General features: G+C 50.0%; 1 protein-coding gene across 9 annotated transcripts in view; it reads left to right on the plus strand.

Annotated features, from left to right (window-relative positions):
• FRYL (FRY like transcription coactivator) overlaps window positions 1–12578 on the plus strand; it is a 188963-nt gene that overhangs the window by 48142 nt on the left and 128243 nt on the right. Inside the window, exon 1 of one of the 9 annotated variants that reach the window (XM_075422026.1) lies at window positions 2365–2422. The exons of the other annotated variants lie outside the window; for them this stretch is intronic. The gene's annotated coding sequence lies outside the window, so the exon portion shown is untranslated. Of the gene's footprint in view, window positions 1–2364; window positions 2423–12578 lie in introns of those variants that run through there. 9 annotated transcript variants of the gene reach the window in all.

Here is a 12578-nt window from a genome sequence, read left to right on the forward strand (position 1 = left end):
GCTGCCTTGAAAATCAGTGGCTAGTGTCCTTCAGGAAGCCCTGTCGACAGCCATCAGCGGTTGACATTATGAATAAATAACAATACAGCAAACTCTTGGATGCCATGAGGGAAAGCCACGTAACTTGCTGGGCCAAACACATCAATATCATAAATAAATGCAAATTTTTAAGATGATTTCCTAACACTCATCAACTTTTGAAACACCATTATAGAGAAACGCTGGCACTTCTTCTCTTTGTTGAAGCTGCTCTTAACAGGACTCCAGGAGGTGGAACACTGAGATGAGTATTTGTGGAGGTTTTTAGTATATCTCCTGGGTTTTCTGGGATGATTGTGTTTTTTTTAATAAGTTTCTGGTGCTAGTAACTTAAAGACTAAAAGCTGGGGAGGGGGGGAAGGGCAACTACAAAGAACCCAAAGTGTGTTTTTTAAAAAGTCATTATTTTTGAGGTGCTGGGAGAGTTGGCTCATGATTTTGGAATGCATGCTGTTAACAAGGGTTCCTTTGAAGAACTCTCTGTAGCCCAGTGTTAAAGGCAGGCAGAGACCAACCATAATTAATACACTCTTTCAAATTAGTGGCGAAATTAATCAGCTGGTTCCAAAATCTGACCTTTATGTCCTACTCATAACAAAATACAGCCCCTGTTACCTCTTATTTAGTAAGAGGAAAAAAGGGATGCTTGAAGTATAACTTTGTCTTCATAAAAGAAGTGATGAAAAAGGAGTGTGAGGTAATTGGAGGTGCTACGTGGGCAGCCTCACCTGAAACGGGCTTCTGAGGGAAAGCTCCATGCCATGTCCCAAAGACTTACCCTGTCTGGGAAGAAATATAAAGGACAATCCAGATACAGGCAGCAGTTCCATATCTTCTTATAGGAAAATATTTTTTTGCATGGAGAAATTTGGATTAGTTTTAATCTACGAAAATTGAGTGACCACATGACTTTGTTTGTTTGTTTATTAAATAAAAGGAGCAATGGGCACAAACTGAAGCAGAGGAAGCTCCAGCTGAACAGGAGGAAGAACTTCTTCCCTCTGAGGGTGACGGAGCCCTGGCCCAGGCTGCCCAGGGAGGCTGTGGAGTCTCCTTCTCTGGAGATATTCCAGACCCGCCTGGACGCGGTGCTGTGCAGCCTGCTCTGGGTGACCCTGCTTGGGCAGGGGCTTGGGCTGGGTGACCCACAGAGGTCCCTTCCAACCCCGACCATTCTGTGATTCTGTCAAAACTGTTCATCTCCTGGCTGGATGTGGGATGGCGGTGATGCTGATGGCACGTGTCCCTCTTCTTCGCCCGAGTCCTCCCGCCGGTCTGTTCGCCCTGTCCTTTGGAGCCGCTTTGCTGGGCGTCGGTACCTCCCTGGTAGTGACAGTGACTTGGCCTTGTTGGGACGGGCAGGGCTGTAGAGTTTAAAAAGAAACAAGAAACCCCCCCAACGACACAAAAACACCCCAAGAAAACCCAAACCCCCCAGAAAACCCCAACCAAATCCACAAACCCCAACCAAATCCACAAAACCCAACGAAATCCACAAAACCCAACCAACTATTTGATGTATGCTGTTCCTAAATCTTTTCAACAGCTTCAGCCAATTCTAGTTCAGCTGAGGGCGCGGGTGGGATTTCCTCCTCACGGCTGGTTTGCTCCCAGTATGGGGTAGGGGGCTGTTCTGGAACTATGGAGGCCTTTTTAAAAATTGACTTAAAGCAGACGTAGCTAATGAGGGCACCTTGGACCCGCAGGATTAATTTCCTGGCTCATCTGTGTGGCGTGGGTGAAGTCACCGTTGACGCAGACCAGGCAGTGGGGCAGGGATCCCGTGTCCCCTGCTCTCCGTTGTCCAAGGCGTGTCACCTCAGCGGCAGTGATGGCAACAAACCTTATTTTCTCCGCCTCACGCCTTCCTGGCCCAAATTCCCGCCTGCGGCGAGGTTGGTCCCTGAGAATTTGGCGGTGCCGGTTCCGGCTGCTCTCGCAGGGCTTGGGGCCTGCCCGGCGCGTTTCCCGGTGGGTGCTTTCCCGCTCGTTTCGCTGGTTGTCGGGGCGGGAGGCTGGCCGAGGGCCGCCGGCCGCCTGAACTCATTCCCACAGAGCTGAGCCGGGGGAGCCATCGCCCCCCCCCCCCCCCCCCCCCCCCCCCGAAAGGCGGGAAGCGGCCGGGCGCCGGCGGGCGGGGCGTTGCCAGGCCCCGCCCCCGGGGGCGTGGCTGTGGGAGGGGCCCGGCGGGTAGGAGGAGTCGCGCCAGGAGCCGCCTGCAGCGCCGCCCCCCCCCCCCGGGGCCCTGCGTCACCGGGAGGCCGTGTCCCAGTCCCGGCGCTGGTCCCAGTCCCGGGCGGCACCATGCTCAGCCTGCAGGATTCCCTCTTCTTCGAAATCAGCATCAAGTCCCTGCTGAGGTCCTGGAGCGGCGGCAGCAGCGGTAAGTGTGTCGCTGGCCCTCACAGCCGGAGTTTCGGGGGGTTTATTTTCCCCTTTTTATTGCATGCTGCTGTGTAAAATTACGCTTCAAAAACCAGGGGTTTCGCGGTCCTGTGCGCAACCTGGCATAGCCAGCGCTCTGCTTCCCAGTTGTCACAGAGGACAATGTATAAACACACGTGTATACATATATACATACATAAAATTCCTAGGCTGCAGCTGTTCCAGCCTGATAAAGTTCTTTGCACCCTTTGCTGTCTGAGGGAGGTGACGCGTAGGTGCTCATCTCTGCGGAGTTATCGGATGCTGACGCTGTGGCTTCCCTCTGCCAAGCCCCAGATGCTCCTCAGAGCGAGTGTTTTACAGTGAGTATTATTTTTCTGCCTCAGACTCATTATTATACCTGCAAAAAGTGCCCGCTTTGATCTTCGGAGTGGCCTGGGTCTAGAGTTCCGGCAGAGGTTTCTTCTCTGAAAGGAAGCGGCGAAGGGACGGGTGCTGCTCTCGGGCGAGGGTCTGTCCTCGGGTCACCCCTTCGCACACGCTGCGGTGTGGGGGCTCGGGGCCGGGCGCTGCCCTGCACCGAGGAGCAGACGCCGCTACCCTCAGCGCAGCGGCATGACCGTGCTACGCCAGGAGGTGATACAGATGATGTAACTGTACGTCAGCTGAGGATTTTCTGCCTCTGAAGTTTCCTATATTTGTAAAAATTAAATGAAGTCAAAGGCAGGAGGTACCTGGTATCTCGGCTTTAAGTCACATCTCGTTAATTGGTGGTTGAGGGGTACTGGGCTGCAGCTCGGCTCGCCAAACGCTCCATCCAGATACCTGCAGTGGGGTTCTTACCCCAATGCAGCCTTGTTTGCTTCACGTCTGTCTCGTTTGAAGGCGTCGGTGGCAAGTTATTTATTGTGTGGTGTGTAATCGGTGCCAGGAGAGCACGCAGATGCTTGGTTTGTCCTCACAGCTGATTCAGATGCGAGGTTTGCTTTGTGCACTAGCTGCTGTAACTCATCTTTTGGACTCATAACTTCTAGACTTATGAGTTAAAGCAGTGAGTATCTCAAAACAGGCATCCTTGCAGGTTTTGCTTTTCGTTTTGGTTTGTGCCTTGCAGTTTAACCGTATCTGTTCCAAACTATACCTTGTAATAGTACTTGGTAGTTATTAACATTCTTGCTGAAATAGTCAGAAGGATTTTTCTCTAATTTTGCAGTAGAACTTGAAGGCATCTCATGAAAATTACTAAAACCCCTTCAAATTGATTTTATTAATGTATATTGTTTCCAAGCTAAAGTAAACCATAGGATATGATGTTACAATACGTTCAGTCTGCAAGGAGATGAGCAACTGCTGTATCAGTAAGGAGGTGAACTGCAGACTCCAGACTAGGCAATTGTCAGCTGTAATAAGAGAGTAGTAATAATGATAAAAAAGGTATCTGAGAAGAGGCTGTGCACGGTGCTGGGTTTTCTCCTTGATGTCCTCTGTTACGTAAGCCCAGCGGAGGAAGATCTTCCCGACCCCTCCGTCGGGAAGCGGCCCTCGGCTCGTCTGCCAGCAGACTGCTTCGCTGTGCTCGCCGAGCAGATAGCTGGGCTTGATGTCACCTTTTTCCCCACGGTTGTCACTCGGTCTGGGAAAATTGCCGCGGTGACGGGGCAGCTGCGTGCCCGCTCTGGAAGCGCGTGAGAGTCGCGTTCTGCCGGCTCGGCGCTGTGCAGCCCGGCCCGGAGCCGACCGCTCTGCGCAGCCGGGGATGCCGGGCTGGGATTCTGTGATTCTGTGATTCTGTGGGAGCGGGGCGATGCACGTGGGTCGCTGAGGGAGCTGAGCTGAGCCAGCCGGCTGCGCTTTGCCCGGAACGTTTTCCAATCAAGTGATGCAGTGCGTGCAGAGCAAGGAATTAGGCAATATTGGAGCGCGTGTTGGGAAGCATCCATATGCTGAGAAATTCCTTGGGTTTTTTCCTGTGTTTTCATAAAATTTTTATACGTAGATGCTACTTTGTATGGTTGATATGATAACTTCAGAATTTTGTGTATTAAAGAACGTCGACAGAGGAGTTGGGTATGCTTGCATGCATTTCCATATACATAAAAATAAGCATTAGTGGGGAGCGTTAAGGGTGCACGGGCCCGGCGAAGGCCCTGCTTAGCTGGCATAATGTTGTTGCAGCGCTGGCGAAGGTTTTATTGTAGTTGATCTTTTTTTTCTTTCAGTAACAACAATGAAGTGACATTCATATGGCCTCGTTTCAGGATGCTGTCTCCGTGCCGACGATTTTAGGCATCGCTTCTTTTCAGATGGAGTTGGGAACGCGCTTTTAACCCGGCAGTGAAGCGAGGATGTTCCTGCTTAAGAGCTGTTTGCTTACCGAAGTTGTGGATGCAGTGAGAGGCTTTACACTGGCTTGTCCTCGGGTCGCTTGGCTCCGCAGTGTTTGAGAAATCTCAGTGGTGATAACACAACTTAACATTCCTGGAGTTAGGGGTTCTGTCGTTTCATCCATTGCAGCGTGAATATGTGGTCTGTTCAACCATTCTTCTGAGCTTGCTGATTCTGCAGCAAAAATACTGATTTTAAATGTTATTAATGTTGGTTGGCGTAAGAAAGCTCTCACGTTATGGCCGCAAACCCCTTTGTTTAAGGTTTAGGAGATCGGGGTGCCATGAGAATTACTTTTGGTTATGCAGTATATGTGTTCAAAAACCAAATGTGGTGCTGCTTCCAGTGGAAAGCATTAGGTGATGAAAACCTTGCTGTCAGACGGGACGTGGGTTCGCATCAAAACCACGCGTGTATATTGCTGGGCTTACAGTCCAGACAGGAACCAGTGCTTTCCCGCAAACGTGATTACAATCCATTACTGCTTGCTAAAAGCTCTTCTGTGTCTTTAATGTTCACGGTATTAAGAATCTTGTCCAGCTCAGAAGTAAATAATTATTTCTGGATAATAGAAAGGGAACACAAAAACGTATCTGTTATCTTTCTAATACGGAACGCACTGCGCTCTGTTGCTGCACTGCAGTTGCGGTGTGTTGGTCAGGTGAGCAGGAGGGTCACAGAATCACAGAATCCCAGACTGGTCGGGGTTGGAAGGGACCTCTGTGGGTCACCCAGCTCAACCCCCTGCCCAAGCAGGGTCACCCACAGCAGGTTGCACAGGACCACGTCCAGGGGGGGCTTGAATATCTCCAGAGAAGGAGACTCCACAGCCTCCCTGGGCAGCCTGGGCCAGGGCTCCGTCACCCTCAGAGGGAAGAAGTTCTTCCTCATGTTCAGCTGGAGCTTCCTCTGCTTCAGTTTGTGCCCGTTGCCCCTTGTCCTGTCACTGGGCACCACTGGAAAGAGTCTGGCCCCGTCCTCCTGACCCCCACCCTTCAGATATTTGTAGGCATTGATAAGGTCCCCTCTCAGCCTTCTCTTCTCCAGGCTGAACAAGCCCAGCTCCCTCAGCCTCTCCTCGTAGGGGAGATGCTCCAGTCCCCTCCTCATCCTCGTAGCCCTCCGCTGGACTCTCTCCAGTAGCTCCTCATCTTTCTTGAACTGGGGAGCCCAGCACTGGACACAGGACTCCAGATGGGGCCTCACCAGGGCAGAGCAGAGGGGGAGGAGAACCTCCCTCGCCTGCTGCCCACACTCCTCTTGATGCACCCCAGGATCCCATTGGCCTTCTTGGGTCGATCTGTTTTGCAGGAGCGTCTCTGCCCTCGAACCCGTCCCTGCCTTCTCCGGGTAAATCCGTGTCGGAGGCGGCGCGTGAGACGTTCCTATCGGCTCGGCTCAGGAGGCCTCCCTGTATTCCAAGAGCTCGCAGCAGCGAAGAGAAGTGAACGTCGCGCCTGCCGAAGCAGGGTCGATCTCGTTGCCCTTGACCTCTTTCGGTAAGGGTCTGTGGCAGCGGTTTCCAGAGTTACTCAGGCTGGCGAGCCTGGGGACAAAGTCGTGGCAGGAGAGCGAGCGGTAGCTGCCTGTACAGCGGTCACTTTTAAAAATGCGTTATGAAATCAGAAAGAAATGGAGCAACTTTAGAAGGAAGGGAATTATTGGAGCTCCGGCTGTCTGGTGCTGACAGGCGTGTGAAAACTGGGGAGCTGCCTGGCAGATCCTTCGGAACCGTTCTTGCTGTGAATGAGAAAAGCACTCCGAGCTGAAGAACCGCTTGCCTTCCCGTAGGATTAGCTTGGCTGAAGATTATTCCCTCTTTCACCAACCAGAAATGAACCCTGGGCTCTCCAGAGAGGTTCTGCTCCGACAACGCAGTATTTAACGAAGTAGATGTAATGGCTTCGTATTTATCCCGTGGCTTTTCTTTTCAGGACAGCGATGAAACAGCGCTTTAAAGAAGAAAGGGGAGGTCTGCTGGGGAGGTCTATGGACCAGGACCGTGGGAAGAGCGGTGGAGCGCGTGTTGTGTTGCCGGTCGTGTTCGCTGGGAGGAGGTGGGCTGAGGCGGAGGGCGTGCGGACGCCTGCGTGGCTTTAGCGAGAGGACACGTTTGCTCCTTTTGTGGCGGTTTGTTAGCGGATTGCACTTTTAAAACACAATAAAAAGCACGATTTGTTAATATTTTAGGAATTGCTGTTGTATGGTAAGTTTTGAGTTGTTTTCCCAGCAAGTTAAACTGCAGAGAAGAATAAAACCTGGGGAAAAACACTGGTCTGAGAAGCGACCAGGGTTTGCTTCTCCTCCAGACTGACCTTTGGGGTAGCAGTTCTCAGTGACAGTGACAGCTCAGGAGAACTTTCAGACAGCTCTTAATGGCAGTTTTATGTTCCAGTGGCAAAATCCGTGTTACTTCACAACCAAGAGAAATCGTATTTTCACGAGAGACTATTTTTTGTGCCTTTTTAAACAATAATAGTAACCTAAATAGGTACAGGATGAAGTAGGGTGTTAGTTTTATTATTCGAGCATTAAACTTATAATATCTGCTTATAAATATCTGAAGGGTGGGTGTCAGGAGGATGGGGCCAAGCTCTTTTCAGTGGTGCCCAGTGACAGGACAAGGGGCAACGGGCACAAACTGAAGCAGAGGAAGTTCCAGCTGAACCCGAGGAAGAACTTCTTCCCTCTGAGGGTGATGGAGCCCTGGCCCAGGCTGCCCAGGGAGGCTGTGGAGTCTCCTTCTCTGGAGATATTCCAGACCCGTCTGGACAAGGTCCTGTGCAGCCTGCTGTAGGTGACCCTGCTTCAGCAGGAGGGTTGGACTGGGTGACCCACAGTGGTCCCTTCCAACCCCTACTATTCTGTGTAATTCTGTGTAAAACATCCCAAATAACGATGTGTTCAGTCTTTTTGTAGGATATTTTTTGTTAATTGTAACCTTGACTTCAAATAAGTCATGGCAGTTAGTGATCGTCTCGCATACTGAAACTCCATAGACTGTCTCCAGAGAATGCACCAGTTTTTCCTTGTGATTACATCTTCCAAAATTATTTTGACGTACTGAAAAGTGAAATTTTTAAAGAAGAGATGAATCCGAATTTTTGTGAAGTTTTGAAAAAGCTAATAAATTCCACTCTAAAAAAAAATACATACATATTTAAGCGTACTTTGTGCTAGTCAGTGTGTTTACAGATCCCTGCACTGCTGGAGCAGCGCGTTTGTTTGCCGTAGAAGGGACGTGGTGGTTCTGATGGCTTCTCCACAGCCTGTCAGTTGTCATGGGAAAAGCAAGTTTTGGTCAGCAGTTAATCGCCCAATAAAGTGTGGATGTGTCAATTTATTATTACTATTTGTTAGAGAGAGATTATGGCATGTAACCTCCTTGTTTGGCTCTGTTTATGAACTTGGGTGGTCTTTAGTGATGGCCACTTGTGCGGTACCTCTGGGGGCACAGAAGATCACGAGTCCTTGCGTTTCCTGATACATGGTGGGTTGGCATACATCCACTTAACGACATGCCAGTAACCTTCTATATGTGAAATCCGCTGCGTAACGAGAAGATGGCTTTTTTATTGCTCTTTCATCCAAACCAGTCAGACCGCGATGTAGCACCCTGAAGCTGAGGAACACCCAGTGCACAGAAGTGCAAGTTGTCAAACTGGCACCGTTTAGTGAGCTGTTTGGGGTCATGACGTCAGCAGAAATTTTCCTGGGAAGGTGGAGGATTTTTTTTTTTTTTTCCCCTTTAAATTGTCCAACTGAGTCATCTCGAGGCGAGGAGGGTGGGCGTGAGGGCTGGTGTAATCGAGCGAGGGGCTGGCTGTCTCGGTCGGTCGGCCGTATGGGTGTCTGGGCTCTGCTGGGTCACAGAATCACAGAATCCCAGCATGGCAGGGGTTGGCAGGGCCCTCTGTGGGTCACCCAGCCCAACCCCCTGCCCAAGCAGGGTCACCCAGAGCAGGCTGCACAGCACCGCGTCCAGGCGGGGCTGGAATATCTCCAGAGAAGGAGACTCCACAGCCTCCCTGGGCAGCCTGGGCCAGGGCTCCGTCACCCTCAGAGGGAAGAAGTTCTTCCTCGTGCTCAGCTGGGTCGGCGAGCCTTGCTCCTGCGTGCGTTGCATAGACGCCTTCTTTGTGTTTGCTCATTTTCCTTCTGCGTGACTGAAGCCGTGTGATTATTTTGGGGGTGTTTTGGGGTTGGTTTAGCTTTCACCGTTGCTAAACGGGCATACCTACATGTAGACTTTTTCCCTGCCTTATCTGTTTGATGACTACTGTCTATGTTCTATCACTTTTTGTGCAGTTTGGGTGTAAGGGCATGGATGCTCATTAGGGGAGTGTGTGTAACCAGGTTTTTACCAGTCACTGGTAGATAAGGGTATATGATGTTTTGGGCCTTACTTTGGACCTCTTTGCACATCCACCTGGAAAGCCTCGAAATGTGATCTTTTTTTTTCTGAAGATTGTCACAGGTGAGGTTCTTCACATTAATTTTTACCCGAGGTGCTTGTGTTGTATGAAGTACAGTATGTGTTGGGGTGTACATTATTTATCTTCATCAGGTGTCAAGGTGCTAGGAGGAGCTTTCCTTTGGGGAAAAGCAGCAGACTTTTTGCTAAACCAATAACGAGATTCTGTAATGACTCAAATTGTAGAAGAGAATACTACTGAAAGGAGAAAGTGCCCCAAATGCAAACCACTCTGTCAGCGAGCGCTGCTGGAACAAACTGCGTGCTCTGCATGGACTTCAGGAACGCTCCAGATAAACCGCTTGCAACGACCCAGATCAAATACCCCATTTCTGCTGACCTTTTTTTTTCCTTTTTTTTTTTTTTTTAACTCTAGCTCTGCTGCTTTTGTGTTTGAAGGGGAAGGGTGCAGACACTAGAGATTTAATAGCCTTTAAGAGATCACTGACAAAACAGTGCGTATTTATTTAGAAAGGTGACTGCCAACTTTCGAATGCTCGGAAGCAAAATTGTTGTTTGCTGTATTTTATCTTGTTTGCATGTAGTTACAGGTTTTCCCCTGTGCAGAGAGAAACGTTCTTCCTCGTTCCTCTACAAAGAGTAATGGTGCTAGTCAAAGGGAGCTTTCGAGTTCTCTTAGGTACAGCGCAACATGCAGGGTGAATTTCACCTTGGAGAGGAGAGGACCATGCTACTGTAAAAAAGAATGAAGGGTTTGAACTGGGATATTCCCAGTTTCCTGTGTGAATGCCACAAGCAAAGGTTTGCGTTAGGTCTGGTAGAAGCTGCTTTCTGTGAGAGATTTCCGGGGAGTTTACTGAAGTGCCACTTGTAAAATAGGCAGCCAAGCTGCAACAGCAGAAGAAATTAAAGTGTTAAGGCATGGAATTGCTTTGCTTTAATTACTTTTAATATTAGAATATTAATTATTGAAAAATTAAGGCATAGAAAGAAATAAACTTGATAGCATTGGCTTTGCATTGATAACTCTCATCAAGACAAATCCAGGAGTATTTACGGACCGATCAAGAAGTATTTAAAATATGGTGATGCTCAAAAAGCCAGAGGTGGAGAATGTTTCAGCACAGTTACAGAATTACATATTTTATTGCTCTATTTCAATCAGATTTTAGACTTCATGCCCTAAGTAGGTATAGTTAGAACAAACAAGAAGAGCAGTATGTGTAGGACAGACTTTACTCCGTTCAGAATAAATACTGCTAATGAATATAAAATGCTTTCAACATAGTAGTAGAAAATAACAGGCGTATAAAAATTTTTCCACACTCTTTTACCTTTTCTCATACTTCTCTTAAGAATCAAGAATTTGAAAATCCAAAGGGGAGAAAGAGTGCTTTTCTTCAGATTTACGTAGCCTCAGAAAAAGAATTGTAAGAGTTTTAAAACCCCAACCATTTAAAGCTATTAAAATTAAAAATTCATTTAAAACATTAGTATTTATAGGTCTCTTGCTTAATAATTCGTTCAAGTTCTAGAAGTGATTGATTTCTCAAAGAGGGCTTCGGAAAGCAGAGCGTGGGGAGTAGAAACGACTCCTCTGGTTCTGCCCATCGGGCAGCGCTGGCCTGTGATTCGGGGAGATTCATGCTTACAAATATCTGCAGGGTGGGTGTCAGGAGGATGGGGCCAAGCTCTTTCCAGTGGTGCCCAGCGACAGGACAAGGGGCAATGGGCACAAACTGAAGCAGAGGAAGCTCCAGCTGAACCCGAGGAAGAACTTCTTCCCTCTGAGGGTGACGGAGCCCTGGCCCAGGCTGCCCAGGGAGGCTGTGGAGTCTCCTTCTCTGGAGATATTCCAGACCCACCTGGACAAGGTCCTGTGCAGCCTGCTGTGGGTGACCCTGCTTCGGCAGGAGGGTTGGACTAGATGACCCACAGAGGTCCCTTCCAACCCTGAACATTCTGTGATTCTGAGATTTTCAGCTTTACCTTCTGAAGCTCCCTTTGTAGACAGCTGATGCAGAGCGCTGGCCCAGAAGGATGTGCGGATGCCTTAACCCCTCGTAAGTCCGTGCTGACTAATTAATGGACATCGGAGAGAATTGTTATACCCATGGTGCCATCAAGGCAGCGTAAGTAGCCTTAGGAATCGTTGGTTTTCTTCCTTCTGCTGCTTTTATCCATCATCCCTTGTTGTATCTTCAGCAAGGGCAAGTGCAGGGTCCTGCACCTGGGGAGGAACAACCCCAGGCACCAGTACAGGCTGGGGCGGACCTGCTGGAGAGCAGCTCTGCGGAGAGGGACCTGGGTGTACTGGGGAACAACAGGGTGACCATGAGCCAGCAGCGTGCCCTGGGTGCCAAGAAGGCCAATGGGATCCTGCGGTGCATCAAGAAGAGTGTGGGCAGCAGGCGAGGGAGGTTCTCCTGCCCCTCTGCTCTGCCCTGGTCAGGCCCCATCTGCAGTGCTGTGTCCAGTTCTGGGCTCCCCAGTTCAAGAAAGATGAGGAGCTACTGGAGAGAGTCCAGTGGAGGGCTGCGAGGATGATGAGGGGACTGGAACATCTCTCCTACGAGGAGAGGCTGAGGGAGCTGGGCTTGTTCAGCCTGAAGAAGAGAAGGCTGAGAGGGGACCTTCGAAATGCCTCTAAATATCTGCAGGGTGGGTGTCAGGAGGATGGGGCCAGACTCTTTCCAGTGGTGCCCAGCGACAGGACAAGGGGCAACGGGCACAAATTGAAGCAGAGGAAGCTCCAGCTGAACATGAGGAAGAACTTCTTCCCTCTGAGGGTGACGGAGCCCTGGCCCAGGCTGCCCAGGGAGGCTGTGGAGTCTCCTTCTCTGGAGATATTCCAGCCCCGCCTGGACGCGGTGCTGTGCAGCCTGCTCTGGGTGACCCTGCTTGGGCAGGGGGTTGGGCTGGGTGACCCACAGAGGGCCCTGCCAACCCCAACCAGTCTGTGATTCTGTGTGATCCCTGCTTGCTTCCTTTGTCCCTGCTGCTGACCAAGACCTTTGGGAGCTGCGGTGTTTGGCATGGGTGCCTGGGTCACTCTTCAGGCAGCTGATGCTGGGCTGAGGACACCAAGTGTCTGGCATCACGGGGGACACCTGCCTCCTTTTTCTCTCCTAACATCTTGTCTGTGCTGGCTGTCAGCGGGACGTAGCGGTTGGGCCAAATACCACCAGATTTCTACTGTTCTTTCAGCTACAAATGAGGTCTTGTCCTGGAAAAAAAGACAGGCTGGCAGCTGGCACTTTGGTTTGATGACAGCAAAGCAAAGAAAGCAGGAAGCTAACCCAGATGTACGGAGGTCTGGCTGGGAAGTTGGAAG

This window comes from Opisthocomus hoazin, chromosome 5, assembly GCF_030867145.1.
Source record: "Opisthocomus hoazin isolate bOpiHoa1 chromosome 5, bOpiHoa1.hap1, whole genome shotgun sequence".
In the NCBI taxonomy this organism is placed as follows: domain Eukaryota; kingdom Metazoa; phylum Chordata; class Aves; order Opisthocomiformes; family Opisthocomidae; genus Opisthocomus; species Opisthocomus hoazin.